The following is a 14562-nucleotide window of genomic DNA, read 5'->3' as shown; positions in this document are numbered from 1 at the left end:
AAGAGAAGTGAAGGATGTGCACAGTGAATAATGACATGTAAAATATGTGTGAAAACAGGAATGTGCATGAAAATGATGCGAGTGAGTGTTTAAAACAGAAAAAAAAAAAAAAAAACAAATGAGTGTATGTGTAATGTGTGAATTTGAGGAAAAAGTGCATGATATTGCCAAGTATCTAAGTCTATGTGAAAAAAAAGAATGTGCATGAAAATGATGCAAGTGAGTGTTTGAACAGCAGAGAAACAAAAAATAAATAAATAAATGAATAAAATAAAAAAAATAAAAACCAACACAAGCCATATCAAGTGGATTCCTGTTCCCCCTTCTTCCTGGGGTGCTGCTATGTGTGGGCACACTGGATGGTCTGGCTGCTGTGTGGGGAGGCTCTGATTGAGGGGTACATCCAAACTCAGTGGTAATTATGTGCAAAGTGTTGCTAAACAAACTTGCCTATGCTGTAATTCTTTTAAATAAGCTGGACATACTGTTATAAATTTTTCTTTTTTCTGTAGCAAACTCATCCTCTGAAGAGACCCCAAAATTCATGGGTCGAAACGCGTCAGGATTGTTATGCAATAGCCTTATCATATGCTGTGTATAACCTATGTTTGCTATTATATGTATTTGGTATGGGTATTTTCCCACTGGAGCTCCCAATTTATATTTATATGTTGTTACATTCATTTATTACCCTTCAATAAAGCACTTTAATATTTTATTTAATGCCTTGTTCATATCTATGGTTAGCTGCCTAAAAACCCCACTCGGGGGACCTTTTCCCAATATGCAAGTAATTGCCATAAAAAGTGTTGGGGACCTGGGTCCTGCCCCAGGGGACATGTATCAATGCAAAATAAGTTTTAAAAACAGCCATTTTTTCCAGAACAGTGACTTTAATAATGCTTAAAGTGAAACAATTAAAGTGAAATATTTCTTTAAATTTCATACCTGGTGGTGTCTATAGTATGCCTGTAATGTAGCGCATGTTTCCCATATTTATAACAGTCCGAGAGCAAAATGACATTTCTAAAGGAAAAAAAGTCTTTTAAAAGTACTAGCGCTAGTGCCAGCTATTAATGAATTGTTGGCCCCGACAATGCATGGATTCTCCCATCAGAAAGGGGCGGAGACACCCGTACACGTCACTGGGAAACCCTGGTGTTTACCCTTGTCAGAGTGGGACGGGGTCACATGACGGGTGGCCCCGCCCTCAGCTACATAAGAACTGTCATGCTAGGGCTGCGTCATTGGCTGGGTGCCTCCAGTGGAGGCAAGATCCTGTGCGTGTTCCTCGCTGGAGTCGCTGGAGATCATCCATCGCTGGAGATCGAGAATTGGATTACATCGCTGGAGTAGGAGCATGGATTTATTAGATTACATCGCTGGCATCTCTTTTTTATTTTTTTATTTTTAATAAAGGACTTGTCCCAAGCCATCTCCTGTGTTTTTTTAACATTTTGGCACTTTTTTTTGTGAAATGATAGGGGTAATATGTACCCCTTACCAATTCACATGGGGGGGCTGGGATCTGGGTGTCCCCTTTGTTAAAGGGGGCTTCCAGATTCCGATAAGCCCCCCGCCCACAGACCCCCACAACCACCGAGCAAGGGTTGTGGGGATGAGGCCCTTGTCCCCATCAACATGGGGACATCCTCCCCATGTTGAGGGCATGTGGCCTGGTACGGTTCAGGAGGGGGGGCGCTCTTTTCCTGTGGCCTGCCAGGTTGCGTGCTTGGATAAGGGTCTGGTGTGGATTTTTGGGGGAACCCTACAGCATTTTTTTTACTTTGGCGCAGAGTTCCCCTTAATATCTATACCAGACCTGAAGGGCCTGGTAATGGAATTTTGGAGGACCCCACGCATTTGTTTTTTTCAAGGACTTTCAATCTAGAGTGGGTGACTGGGGACAAAGAGAAGGCAAATATATTAAATATTTTATTCAGCTCTGTGTAAACAAAAGAGCATGGGGGAGCTCATGTCCATAATGGGGGTGCTATTGACACAGCCCTGAATGATCCACAATGGCTCAAAAGTGATATGGTCCAGAAATATTTAAACAAAATAAATGTGGATAAAGCACCTGGACCTGATGGCATCCACCCACGGATACTAAAAAAATTGAGCTCTGTAATTTTAAAGCCATTGTATCTAATTTTTAGGGACTCATTAATGACGGGAATAGTACCACTGGATTAGCACAGGGCGAATGTGGTGCCTATATTTAAAAAGGGATCAAAGTCTTTACCAAGTAAGTATAGACCTGTTGGTTTAACTTCTATAGTCGGGAAGATACTGGAGTGTTTAATAAAAGACCACATAGATGAGTTCTTGCTGGAAAAAAGCATGGATTCATGAAAGAGAGAAGTTGTCAGACAAACCTGATTTCTTTTTATGAAGAGGTAAGTAAAACCTTGAACAGATGGGTGACTGTGGACGCGGTATACTTGGATTTTGTAAAAGCATTTGACACAGTTCCCCACACGCGGCTCATGTGTAAGGTAAAGTCTACAGGCCTGGAAATATCAGTTTGTAAATGGATAGAAAACTGGCTAAAAGACAGAATTCAGAGAGTAGTGGTTAATGATTCTTACTCTGAATGGTCTAAGGTTATCAGTGGTGTACCCCAAGGTTCAGTGCTGGGACCCTTACTTTTTAATATCTTTATAAATGATATTGGGTCTGGGATCAAAAGAAACATTTCTGTCTTTGCAGATGACACCAAGCTATGCAGTGAAATAATGTCCTTACAGGATGTCTCCAATTTACAAGCTGACCTCAATGCACTGTCTAATTGGGCGACTATGTGGCAGATGAGGTTTAATGTTGAGAAATGTAAAGTTATGCACTTGGGGACTAAGAATATGCATGCATCATACATGCTAGGGGTAGTACAACTGGGGGAATCCGTGGTGGAGAAGGATCTGGGGGTTTTGGTAGATCATAAGCTCAATAATAGCATGCAATGCCAAGCTGAGGTTTCCAAAGTGAACAAAGTCCTTTCTTATATTAAGAGAGGTATGGACTCCAGAGAGAGAGATATCATTTTGCCCCTGTTCCAATCATTAGTAAGACCTCATCTGGAATATGCAATTCAGTTTTGGGCACCAGTTCTCAAAAAGGATATCGGGAAACTGGAGAAATGTGCTGAGAAGGGCAACCAAACTGATAAGAGGCATGGAGGAGCTCAGCTATGAGGAAAGATTAGAGAAACTGAATTTATTCACTCTTGAGAAGAGGAGAATAAGGGTGGATATGATCGATATGTTCAAATATATAAGGGGTCCATATAGTGAACTTGGTGTTGAGTTATTCTCTTTACGGTCAACCCAGAGGACACGGGGGCACGCTTTACGTCTAGAGGAAAAGAGATTTCATCTCCAAATACAGAAAGGTTTCTTTACAGTAAGAGCTGTGAAAATGTGGAATAGACTCCCTCCAGAGGTGGTTCTGGCCAGCTCAGTAGATTGCTTTAAGAAAGGCCTGGATACTTTCCTAAATGTGCATAATATAACTGGGTACTAACATTTATAGGTAAAGTTGATCCAGGGAAAATCCGATTGCCTCTTGGGGGATCAGGAAGGAATTTTTTCCCCTGCTGTAGCAAATTGGAGCATGCTCTGCTGGGGTTTTTTGCCTTCTTCTAGATCAACTGTGGGTATAAAATTGGGTATATTGGATTGTACGATATTTTTTATTTTATTTATTTATTGTTTTTAAGGTTGAACTGGATGGACTTGTGTCTTTTTTCAACCTGACTAACTGTGTAACTTTTATGTGTATTGTCCAGCCCGACAATTCATTAATAGCTGGCACTCGGGATGAGCCGAACACCCCCCCCGGTTCGGTTCTCACCAGAACCTGTGAACAGACCGAAAATTCGCACGAGCGTTAGAACCCCATTGAAGTCTATGGGACTCGAACGTTTGAAATCAAAAGTGCTGATTTTAAAGGCTAATTTGCATGGTATTGTCCTAAAAAGGGTTTGGGGACCCGGGTCCTGCCCCAGGGGACGTGTATCAATGCAAAAAAAAGTTTTAAAAACAGCCGTTTTTTTTGGGAGCAGTGATTTTAATGATGCTTAAAGTGAAAAAAAAAGTGAAATATTCCTTTAAATATCGTACCTAGGGGATGTCTATAGTATGCCTGCAAAGTGGCACATGTTTCCCGTGCTTAGAACAGTCCCTGCACAAAATGACATTTTTAAAGGAATAAAAGTCATTTAAAGCTGCTTGCGGCTTTAATGTAATGTCGGGTCCTGACAATATGGATGAAAATCAGTGAGACAAATGGCATGGTTACCCTCCAGTTCATTACCAGGACCGCACCCAAATTAAAAAAAGGAAAGGCTTGGGGCCCCCAGGCCCTATATACTCTGAACAGCAGTATACAAACAAGACAGGGACTGTAGGTTTGTTGTTAAGTAGAATCTGTTTGTAATTTTGAACTGGTACATTTTTAAAGTGTAGCTCCAGCCAAAAAAATCTATTTTTAAGCTTTTTGGAAAACATAGGAAAGAGCTATCACCCCTGTGACATTTGTTTTGCTGTCTGTGCTCCTCTTCAGAAGATTTCGCCTCACTTTCTGTGAGAAAATCAAGAATTGTAATTACATGCGCCTGTTGAACAGGGGCAGAAAAATTGGGCCTTTGGTGGTGGCAGTGGTGGTTGTGCTGGTGCCACAACACTGTAACTCTTCACAGTTACTCTTGGTGGGGACTGGAAGGTGCCCTGCTGTGAAATATTAGATCAAGAATTGTAATTACATGCACCTGTTGAACAGAGACAGAAAAATTGGGCCTTTGGTGGTGGTAGTGTTGCCACAACACTGTAAGTCCTCACAGTTACTCTTGGTGGGAGCTGGAATGGGCCCTGCTGTGAAATATTAGATCAAGAATTGTAATTACATGTCCCTGTTGAACAGGGACAGAAAAATTGGGCCTTAGGCACTGGTGCCACAACACTGCAACCCCTCACAGATACTCTAGTTGGAGCACAGGAACGAGCCCAGCTGCAAAGAATTGCATCAAAAATTGTAATTACACGCCCCTGTTAAACAGGGGCTGAAAAATTGGGCCTTAGGCACTGGTGCTGGTGCCACAGCACTGCAACCCCTCACAGATACTCTAGTTGGAGTGCAGGAACGAGCCCTGCTGCAAAGAATTGCATCAAAAATTGTAATTACACGGCAGCGCCCAGAAATAAAAATATTCTTACAAGCTATCAGCATGATCATTGAGGAGGAAGAGGATAGTCACTCAGCATAACAGGAAAGTCACTCAGCATCAGCATAGGCAGTCTTGAAGGGATCTGACATTTCAAAAAAATGTATTCGGTTACATCAGCATCAGGTGCTTGGTATCTGGTGGTGATCCAAGACTGATTAATTTTTATGAAGGTCAGTTGATCGACCGAGTCGGTGGACAGGCGCACCCTGTGATCAGTTAAAAAGCCTCCAGCAGCACTGAATGTGTGTTCCGAAAGAACGCTGGATGTAGGACAAGCCAGTAGCTCAATTGCATACTGTGCAAGCTCTGGTCAGTGATCCATCCTCAAGACCCAGTAACCCAGAGGATTTGCGTTGGGAAAGGTGTTCAAGTCAGATCTTGACCCTAGGTATTCCTGCACCTAGTAAAACAGACGCTGACGATGGTTGCTGGAACCGATCATACCTTGGGGCTGCGGACTAAAAAATTGTCTGAATGCATCAGTCAGACGGCCACCTTCTCCACCGCTCCTTCTTTGACTGACCAAAGCCTCGGCAACACGTTGTCCAGGAACAGGAGTTTGTAACCTCCCAGTCTCTGGGAATGCGTTGCACAGACCTTTCTGCAAGGCCTCCCAAATATGTTTCATCCTCTGCGATGGCAAGATAAGGTCTGCAACCTTACTCTTGTAACGTGGATCAAGGAGGGTTGCCAGCCAGTAACGATCCCTCTCCTTGATACCACGAATACGAGGATCCTTCCGCAGGCTTTGCAGGATCAGGGAGGCCATGCAGCGTAGGTTTGCTGAGGCATTCGGTCCGGAGTCCTCTGGGTCACTAAGGACGACATGATTCACAGCCACCTCCTCCCAGCCACGTACAAGTCCATGGGTTTCTTGGGACTGTAAATGATCCCTTAAAGACTGCTGCTGATGCTGAGTGCCAGGCTCCACCTCCATGCTGACGCAATCCTCCTCCTCCTCGTCCTCTTCCTGCGTGATCGGCGGGCACGCAAGAACACTGTCTGGATAACGGGGGCCTTGAGAGCTAAGGAAGTCCTCCTCTTCCTGCCTCTGTTCTGCCTCAAGTGCCCTGTCCATTATTCCATGCAGCGTGTGCTCCAACAGGTGGACAAGGGGGACAGTGTCACTGATGCATGCACTGTCACTGCTCACCATCCTCGTGGCCTCCTCAAATGGTGACAGGACAGTGCATGCATCCCCGATCATGGCCCACTGGCGTGGAGAAAAAAAAACAAGCTCCCCTGACCCTGTCCTGGTGCCATAGTCACACAGGTACTGATTGATGGCCCTCTGCTGCATGTGCAGCTGCAGCAGCATGGCCAATGTTGAGTTCGACCTGGTGGGCATGTCACAGATTAGGCAGTTCTTGGGCAGGTTAAATTCCTTTTGGAGGTCTGCCAGCCGAGCACTGGCATTATATGACCGGCGGAAATGCACACAGACTTTCCTGGCCTGCCTCAGGACATCCTGTAAGCCCGGGTACCTGCCCAAGAACCGCTACACCACCAAGTTAAGGATGTGAGCCAAACAGGGCACATGGGTCAGTTGTCCCTGTCGGAGGGTGGAGAGGAGGTTGGTCTCATTGTCGCAAACCACCATTCCTGGCTTAAGTTGGCGTGGCGTCAACCACCTCTGAACCTGCTCCTGCAGAGCTGACAGAATCTCTGCCCCAGTGTGGCTCCTGTCCCCCAAGCACACCAGCTCAAGCACCGCATGGCATCTTTTGGCCTGCCTACTTGCATGGCCCCTTGAACGCCTATGGAGCACCACTGGTTCCGAGTATAAAGCACAGGAAGAGGCCATGGAGGAAGAAGAAGAGGAGGGGGTGGAGGAGAGAGGTGTGTCAGAATCACCAGTACTGGCATTTTGAAGGCATGGTGGCGGAACAACCTCCAACACTACTGCACCTTGTCCTGCATCCTTCCCAGCTGCCAGCAGAGTCACCCAATGCACCATGAAACTTAGGTAACGTCCCTGTCCATGCCTGCTGGACCATGAGTCAGTGGTAATATGCAACTTACCGCTGACCACCCTGTCCAGCGAGGACAAGACATTGCCTTCCACATGCCGGTAGAGAGCCAGAATCCCCTTCCATGAGAAAAAGTGGCGTTTGGGAACCTGCCACTGAGGAACCGCAGATTCCACAAACTCACAGAAGGGGCAGAGTCTACCAACTGAAAAGGTAGCAGTTGAAGTGCTAGCAATTTTGCCAAGCTAGCATTCAACCACTAAGCATGTGGATGGCTGAGAGCGAACTTCTTTCTGCGGTGCAGCAGCTGGGGCAGGGAAATTTGCCTGGTACAATCTGACATCGGTGTACCGATAGCAGATTGTCCGCAAGTACTTGTCTGTGACACACCTAATTCTACACCTTCATTCCTCTCAGTGCAGGTCTCAGAGAGGACTGAAGGTATAGTGGGGTTTGAGATCCCAGCTGATGAGGAGCAAGGAGAGGTCCTCTTTGTTCTTTGGTGTGGGTCTTTTAGGTACGCTTGCCAACGAACTGCATGGCAGGTCAACATATGTCTGGTCAAGCATGTGGTGCCCAAGCAGGAGATGTTTTGGCCACACGAGATGCGCTTGATACATATGTTGCAAATAGCAGTGGTGCGATCTGATGCACTCGTCTCAAAAAAGACCCACACCAAAGAACTTTTGGAATAACGCGCAGAGATAGCAGCGCCCTGCACATGCGGAGCTCTGTGGTGTGATGCAGTCAGTATGCTGCCCTTAGGCTGGCCCCTGGAGGGCATCCTGCCTCGTTAGTGATGTGCCTCCTCCTCCTCCTCTCTCCTATCAGGCACCCACGTTGAGTCAGTGACCTCATCATCCCCTCCCTCCTCATCACTGGAGCAAACCTGGCAGTATGCTGCAGCAGGGGGAACATGACTGTCAGATTGCTGTCCTTCTTGGGCACTCACTCTGTCTGGGCTCACATTACTGCCTTCCTCTAGGTGAGTACCATCATCGGAGCCTTCAAAACGCTGGGTATCCTCCTGGAGCATGTACCCAACACTGTGGTCAAACAGTTCGGGGGACTCCTCAGGAGGACATGGTGGGGCTAGGGAAGGAGTCACTGATGCCATTGAGCTGAGGGAAGAGGCTGCATTGGCAGCTGCTTTGCCAGACAAAGTACCCTGAGCCTGGGTGAGAGAGGATGAGGAGGGTGAGGATGGCTTGGTCATCCACTCGACCAAGTCTTCCGCATGTTGCAGCTCAACATGGTCAGCTGCCGAAAAAAAGGCCAAGCATGTCCCATGGCCATGTGCTGATGAGGATGCACCGTGTCCATGACCAGCACTGTTGCCTCTAGACACAGAGCCTGCTTGCCCTCTTTTATTGGCTTGTGACTGTCTGCCTCTCCTTGTTGGCCTTCCAGATATACTATTGGCCTGCAGTGAGATGTAGCTACACAAACCTGGGATGTATATATATACCGATTATACTGCAGCTAGCAGAATCAACTGCCTACCTGCACTTGTCTTCAGGTAGCTATACTGTAGGTGCAACTGTGCAGGGTACACAGTACAGTAACTGGAAATACGTCAAGAGCCTACACAAGCACCTGGCTTCAAGTAGCTATACTGTAGGTGCAACTGTGCAGGGTACACAGTACTAGGGATGAGCTTCGAGTTCGGTAATGTAATATAAGTAACAGATCTGCTCACCCTACAGCACCTTAATATACAAACGTGGTCAATGTATATGAAAGAGCCTGAGTATATTGTGTGCCGATGAAAGCTTGGGAAAGCTTAGGAAAACATTATGGAACTTTAAACTCAGAGCTTTTACTCTCACCGGCCACTTATATACCAGCAATTGACTCCTGATATTACCTGGCCAACTTGATTTAATCCACGATCTCAATTTGTTTGAACTATATATATTTTCTATTAAGTTCTCACTTTATTCTAAATGTACGGGACAGTATTTTGGATAAATCAGTATTTAAGGACCTGAGACAAATCTTGGCAGGACTACAGGTTCAGAAACCATTGCTTTCAATTGCAGCTTTAACCATTCCCAGACCTATGGCTCCATGTTTAGGACGGCATTTATTTAGTTAGCTTTGGGTTTTTAGTACCCCCGGGGACCACCCTTGCATAACAACCCCTTTATCTTTTTGTATGTTTTTTTAAACCAGTATTATTGGCGATTAGCCATTGGGGTTCCTATGCAAGCGTGGATCACTTCAGGCGCCTGCACTGCATGTGGTATTTGTTTGTTATTGTGTGTGTATTGTCAGTCATAGTCTTGTTATCTGTTACATTGATACATCATCTGTAAATATATACATTTGATGTATCATTTTATGATTGGTCTCAGAAGACCGAAAGGTTACTAGTCCTTTCAGAAAGCAACATTCTTTTATGTCAGTGTTTTCTGTGTTTAAATCATTAATAAAATTTGATACTTATTTTAACTTATTGTTCCTTTGACTGCCCTTTCTGACCATAAGTAGCTGTCTTTTATCCCAGGGATGTCCAATCTGCAGACCTCCCAGGGATAGCTTTCTATTTCTATATGTTATATAGGCTACGGCCAGAGCCTCCGAAGCGGAGGAGTGGCAGCGAGTAATTAACTGTTATCAAACTATTAGAGAGTGAGCAACTTCTATGGTCATCTTTTTTTGTTTAAGTATAGAGTTGTGGGGATGAGGTCCTTGTCCTCATCAACATGGGGACAAGGTGTTTTGGGGGGCTACCCCAAAGCACCCTCCCAATGTTGAGGGCATGTGGCCTGGTACGGTTCAGGAGGGGGGGTGCTCTCTCGTCCCCCCCTCTTTTCCTGCGGCCTGCCAGGTTGCGTGCTCGGATAAGGGTCTGGTATGGAATTTAGGGGGACTCCCACGTCATTTTTTTTTTTTAATTTTGGTTCGGGGTTCCCCTGTGGGGAATTCCCATGCCGTTTTTATCAATGAACTTCTATGTGAATTGTCGGACCGGCAATGCAATAGCCGCGAGTAGCTTTAAATGACTTTTTTTCCATTGAAATGTCATTTTGCTGTCAGACTGTTCTAAACACGGGAAACATGCGCCCCTTTACAGGCATACTATAGACATCCCCCAGGTATGAAATTTAAAGGGATATTATACTTTTATTGTTTGACTTTAAGCATTATTAAAATCACTGCTCCCAAAAAACGGCCATTTTTAAAACTTTTTTTGCGTTGATACATGTTCCCTGGGGCAGGACCCGGGTCCCCAAACACTTTTTATGACAATAACTTGCATATAAGCCTTTAAAATTAGCACTTTTGATTATTCATGTTTGTGTCCCATAGACTTTAATGGTGTTCGCGTGTTCGAACAAACTTTTTTCCTATTCGCATGTTCTGGTGCAAACTGAACAGGGGGGTGTTCGGCCCATCCCTAGCCATGACCTATAGTCTGTTAAGGAAGTAAGGCCGAAGTAATGGAGAAGTGTTTTTTAACAGCCATTTTAACAGGTAAGCGTGTGTAGAATAAATGGAAAGCTTTTTTTTGCAAATGAAGTACATTAATGCTATATTGGTACATAGGGGAGCTGGAATTTAGAAAAAAAAGAGGTGAACTTATCCTTTAATTCTGTGCCTTTTTTCAGTAGTCTGCAGCAATTAGCAGACCTAATCTCAACGTTAATATGTACCACATAAAGAAAAACTTGTTCATCTAGGATAACATTTTGTGACTTTGACTTTAAACACCATCACTCTTTTTAGTTCTGCTTTATTTCCTCCTTTTCTCCTCCCTAAATCTTCCATATGTAAATACAATTTTTGTTTTTTTTTTCTTCTGCTGTTGTTGCAGATTAGCAACTGGAATTTTGTCATATATTCTGCAGTGGTAATAACAGGTATGAATGGAACATGAACAATCAATAAATTAACATGCAACTGTAGCATTTGCCAAACAATTTTGTCCTCTCAGCCCCACTAAAAAACTGTAAATACCCATACACACGATCGGACTTTTTGACAACAAACATGCAAATTGGCTGTTTTGGAGCAACATCCGACCGTACGCTCCATCAAACAAACTTTTTCTGTTTCCATCGAACTTTTGTTGGCTGTGCGAACGGACAAACTTTCCGGCAGAAAAAGTCTGATGGTGTAAAGTCCAATAGTGTGTATACAAAAGCATCAGACTTTTGTACAAACTACAGTATGCGGCCGCAAGAATGTTTCCAGCGTGAACCCATCGCGCTGGTTCTCTGCGACAGGGTACTGTACATCTTGCGCTGGCTGCAATAGGAAAAACCCATTTTCCTATTGTGGTGAGCGTGAGGGGGAATTCCCCTCTGGGGACATGCAAGGCCCTTAGGTCTGGTATGGATTTTAAGGGGAACCCCCTACACTGAAAAAACGGCGTGGGGGTCCCCACAAAATCCATACCAGACCCTTATCCGAGCATGCAGCCCCGCCGGTCAGGAAAGGGGGTGGGGACGAGAGAACACCCCCCCCGAGCTGTACCAGGCTGCATGCCCTCAACATGGGGGGTGGGTGCTTTGGGGGAGGGGGCGCCCTGCGGCCCCCCCACCCCTAAGCACCTTGTCCCCATGTTGATGAGGACAAGGGCCTCTTCCCGACAATGTCAGTAAAAAAAACACACTACACAGGTTTTAAAAGTAATTTATTAGGCAGCTCCAGGGCTCTTCTTCTGACTTCGAGGATAGGATGACATGACTACGCACCCTTATGACCTCACATTCCCAGCATGCCCCGGGACTGTGATGTCTTAGGGGGCGGGGTCACCGCCTATATAAGTCTTAGCAGAGCGTACAGACAGCATTACAGCCGGAGAGAGCGTTGTGTCAACATCTCTGGAAGAGAAGAGGGAAGAAGATGATCCAGATGTCCGGGCTCCTCTGCTAGCAAAAGAGCAGCAAAAGAGCAGAAGATAGCGGAGGAGCCCGGCAGAAGGAAGAAGGCACCGGAGAAAAAACAGAGAGCGCGGAGACGACACCGGAGAGAGGGAGAAGAGGCCTGAGAGACCCCCGAAGTCGGCAGAAGACCCCCGAAGTCGGAAGAAGACCCTCAAAGTTGGAAGAAGACCCCTGGAGCTGCCTAATAAATTACTTTTAAAACCTGTGTAGTGTTTTTTTATTGACTTTTTTCTCTAGGTGAATGGGTAGGGGTACCATGTACCCCATACTCATTCACAAAGGGTGGGGGGCCGGGATCTGGGGGCCCCCTTATTAAAGGGGGCTCCCGGATTCCGATAAGCCCCCCGCCCACAGACCCCGACAACCAACGTCCAGGGTTGTCGGGAAGAGCCCCTTGTCCTCATCAACATGGGGACAAGGTGCTTTGGGGGAGGGGGGGCCGCAGGGTGCCCCCCCTCCCCCAAAGCACCCACCCCCCATGTTGAGGGCATGTGGCCTGGTATGGCTCAGGAGGGGGGTGCTCACTCATCCCCACCCCCTTTCCTGACCGGCCGAGTTGCGTGCTCGGATAAGGGTCTGGTATGCCCCTGGAGGGGAACTCATGTCGTTTTTTTATTTAAAATTTGATGTGGCGTTCCCTCTCAAGATTCATACCAAACACAGTGCCTGGCATTGGCAGGGATCCAAGTCGGATCCCTGCACCAGTGTGAACCCGGCTCGCAAGGTGTCAATCTCGCCATTAAAAGTGCCGAGTTTGACACAATATCAGACAACAATACAGAAGTTGACCAAAGGGTGGTGATAAAGAGCTGAAAAACTACGTGATTTGGTGAAAGTTGGCTGGAAAAGTCCTGTCGTCTGTATGTTAGACAAACTTCGGGCCAACGCCCTTTGTACAAAAATCCAAGGGAACGTTTGTACAAAGTCCTATCGTGTGTATGGGGCTTTAAAGTCTTTTCAATGCCACTAAAAAATACCAGTAATCCATCCTGTGTTTGGATAGAAAGCAAAAGTTATTTTTCAGTCTCCAGCTTCCATGCATCTGAAAACTTGGTCAAGGTGCTGGTAATGTAGCCATTACCACAAAATAGCTCCTTCTACCATCTCAAGGAAGGAGTTGTACCTTTATCAGTCTATAAACGATTTAACCATGTCCCCACTAAGGCTGTCCCTGCATTGTAGACCCACCCCAACCACTCGCTAGTGAAGTATTACTTTTGCTGAGCTTCTGTCTGATCAGTCAGATGCATTCCACTTTTTACATGTGACTACTAGTTCAATTTATTAAGCAGCCATTAGGATACATAGAGAGGGTAGGCAGTGGAATGGCCAATCTAGCTCAAATTACAGAATGCATTCTCCTCCTCTATTTTCTTATTGCAGGATCGCCATGATATCTTGCACCCAAGAACATTATTGTAGTGTTATACCCCGTACACACGATCGAACATTCCGACAACAAAACCATGGATTTTTTTCCGAAGGATTTTGGCTCAAACTTGTCTTGCATACACACGGTCACACAAATTTTGTTGGAAATTCTGAACATCCAGAACGCGGTGAAGTACAACACAAACGACGGGACTATAAAAAGGAAGTTCCATAGCCAGTGAGCCACCCTTTGGGCTCCTTCTGCTAATCTCATGTTAGTAGAAGTTTGGTGAGAGACGATTTGCTCTTTTCAGCCTTGTGCTTTTCAGTTCATTTCTGCTTGTCAGTTTGTGCTTGTGGGTTCGTATCTGTTCTTCAGTGCATGTTGTCAGTTCATTCCTGTCTTTCAGTGCATTCTATTTAATAGTTTGTATCTGTTTTTCAGTGCATTCTTGTCCACTTGTTTCTGATTTTCAGATTGTTCTTCTCAGGTCCTTTCTGATTTTCAGTGCGTTTTGTTAGTTCGTTCTGACCAGCCGACCATTTTCTAGCCATGTTGCGGGTACATACGCATTGTAGAGTTCATGCTGTGCAAGGACTTGGTGTTGGAGTGCTTGCTTTGACCCAAGTCCAGTCCATGAACAGGGCGAGGAGGAGTTCATGGACAAAGAATTGGTTGCTCCAGCATGACTAATTCTCTCATATGCCTTTGTTGCAGGAGATCTGGGAGAATAATCCTGATGATTTCAGGAATTTTCTCAGGATGATGGACCCTGTTTTTCACCATCTGTTGGCTTTGCTGTCCCCTTATATTACCAAGCAGGACACCTGTATGCGGCAAGCCAACACTCCCGAACAAAGGCTCATCGCCACCTTGTGGTATTTGGCGACGGGGAGAAGTCTGCATCAAGTTCTCAACTGGGATCTCACCCCAGGCTCTGGGAATCATTATTCCAGAGACCTGTTCTGCCATAATTCCTGCAGAAGGACTATATTAAGGTAAGTTTTATACTTTAACGTCACATTCTATGTATTTATTGTTTGCTAATGTATTGTATTTTTTTCATCTTTCCCTAATTACCATGATTGTAATATGCTGTGA

The sequence above is a fragment of the Aquarana catesbeiana genome, linkage group LG07 (assembly GCF_042186555.1).
Source record: "Aquarana catesbeiana isolate 2022-GZ linkage group LG07, ASM4218655v1, whole genome shotgun sequence".
In the NCBI taxonomy this organism is placed as follows: Eukaryota; Metazoa; Chordata; class Amphibia; order Anura; family Ranidae; genus Aquarana; species Aquarana catesbeiana.
This window is presented reverse-complemented; position numbering follows the sequence as displayed.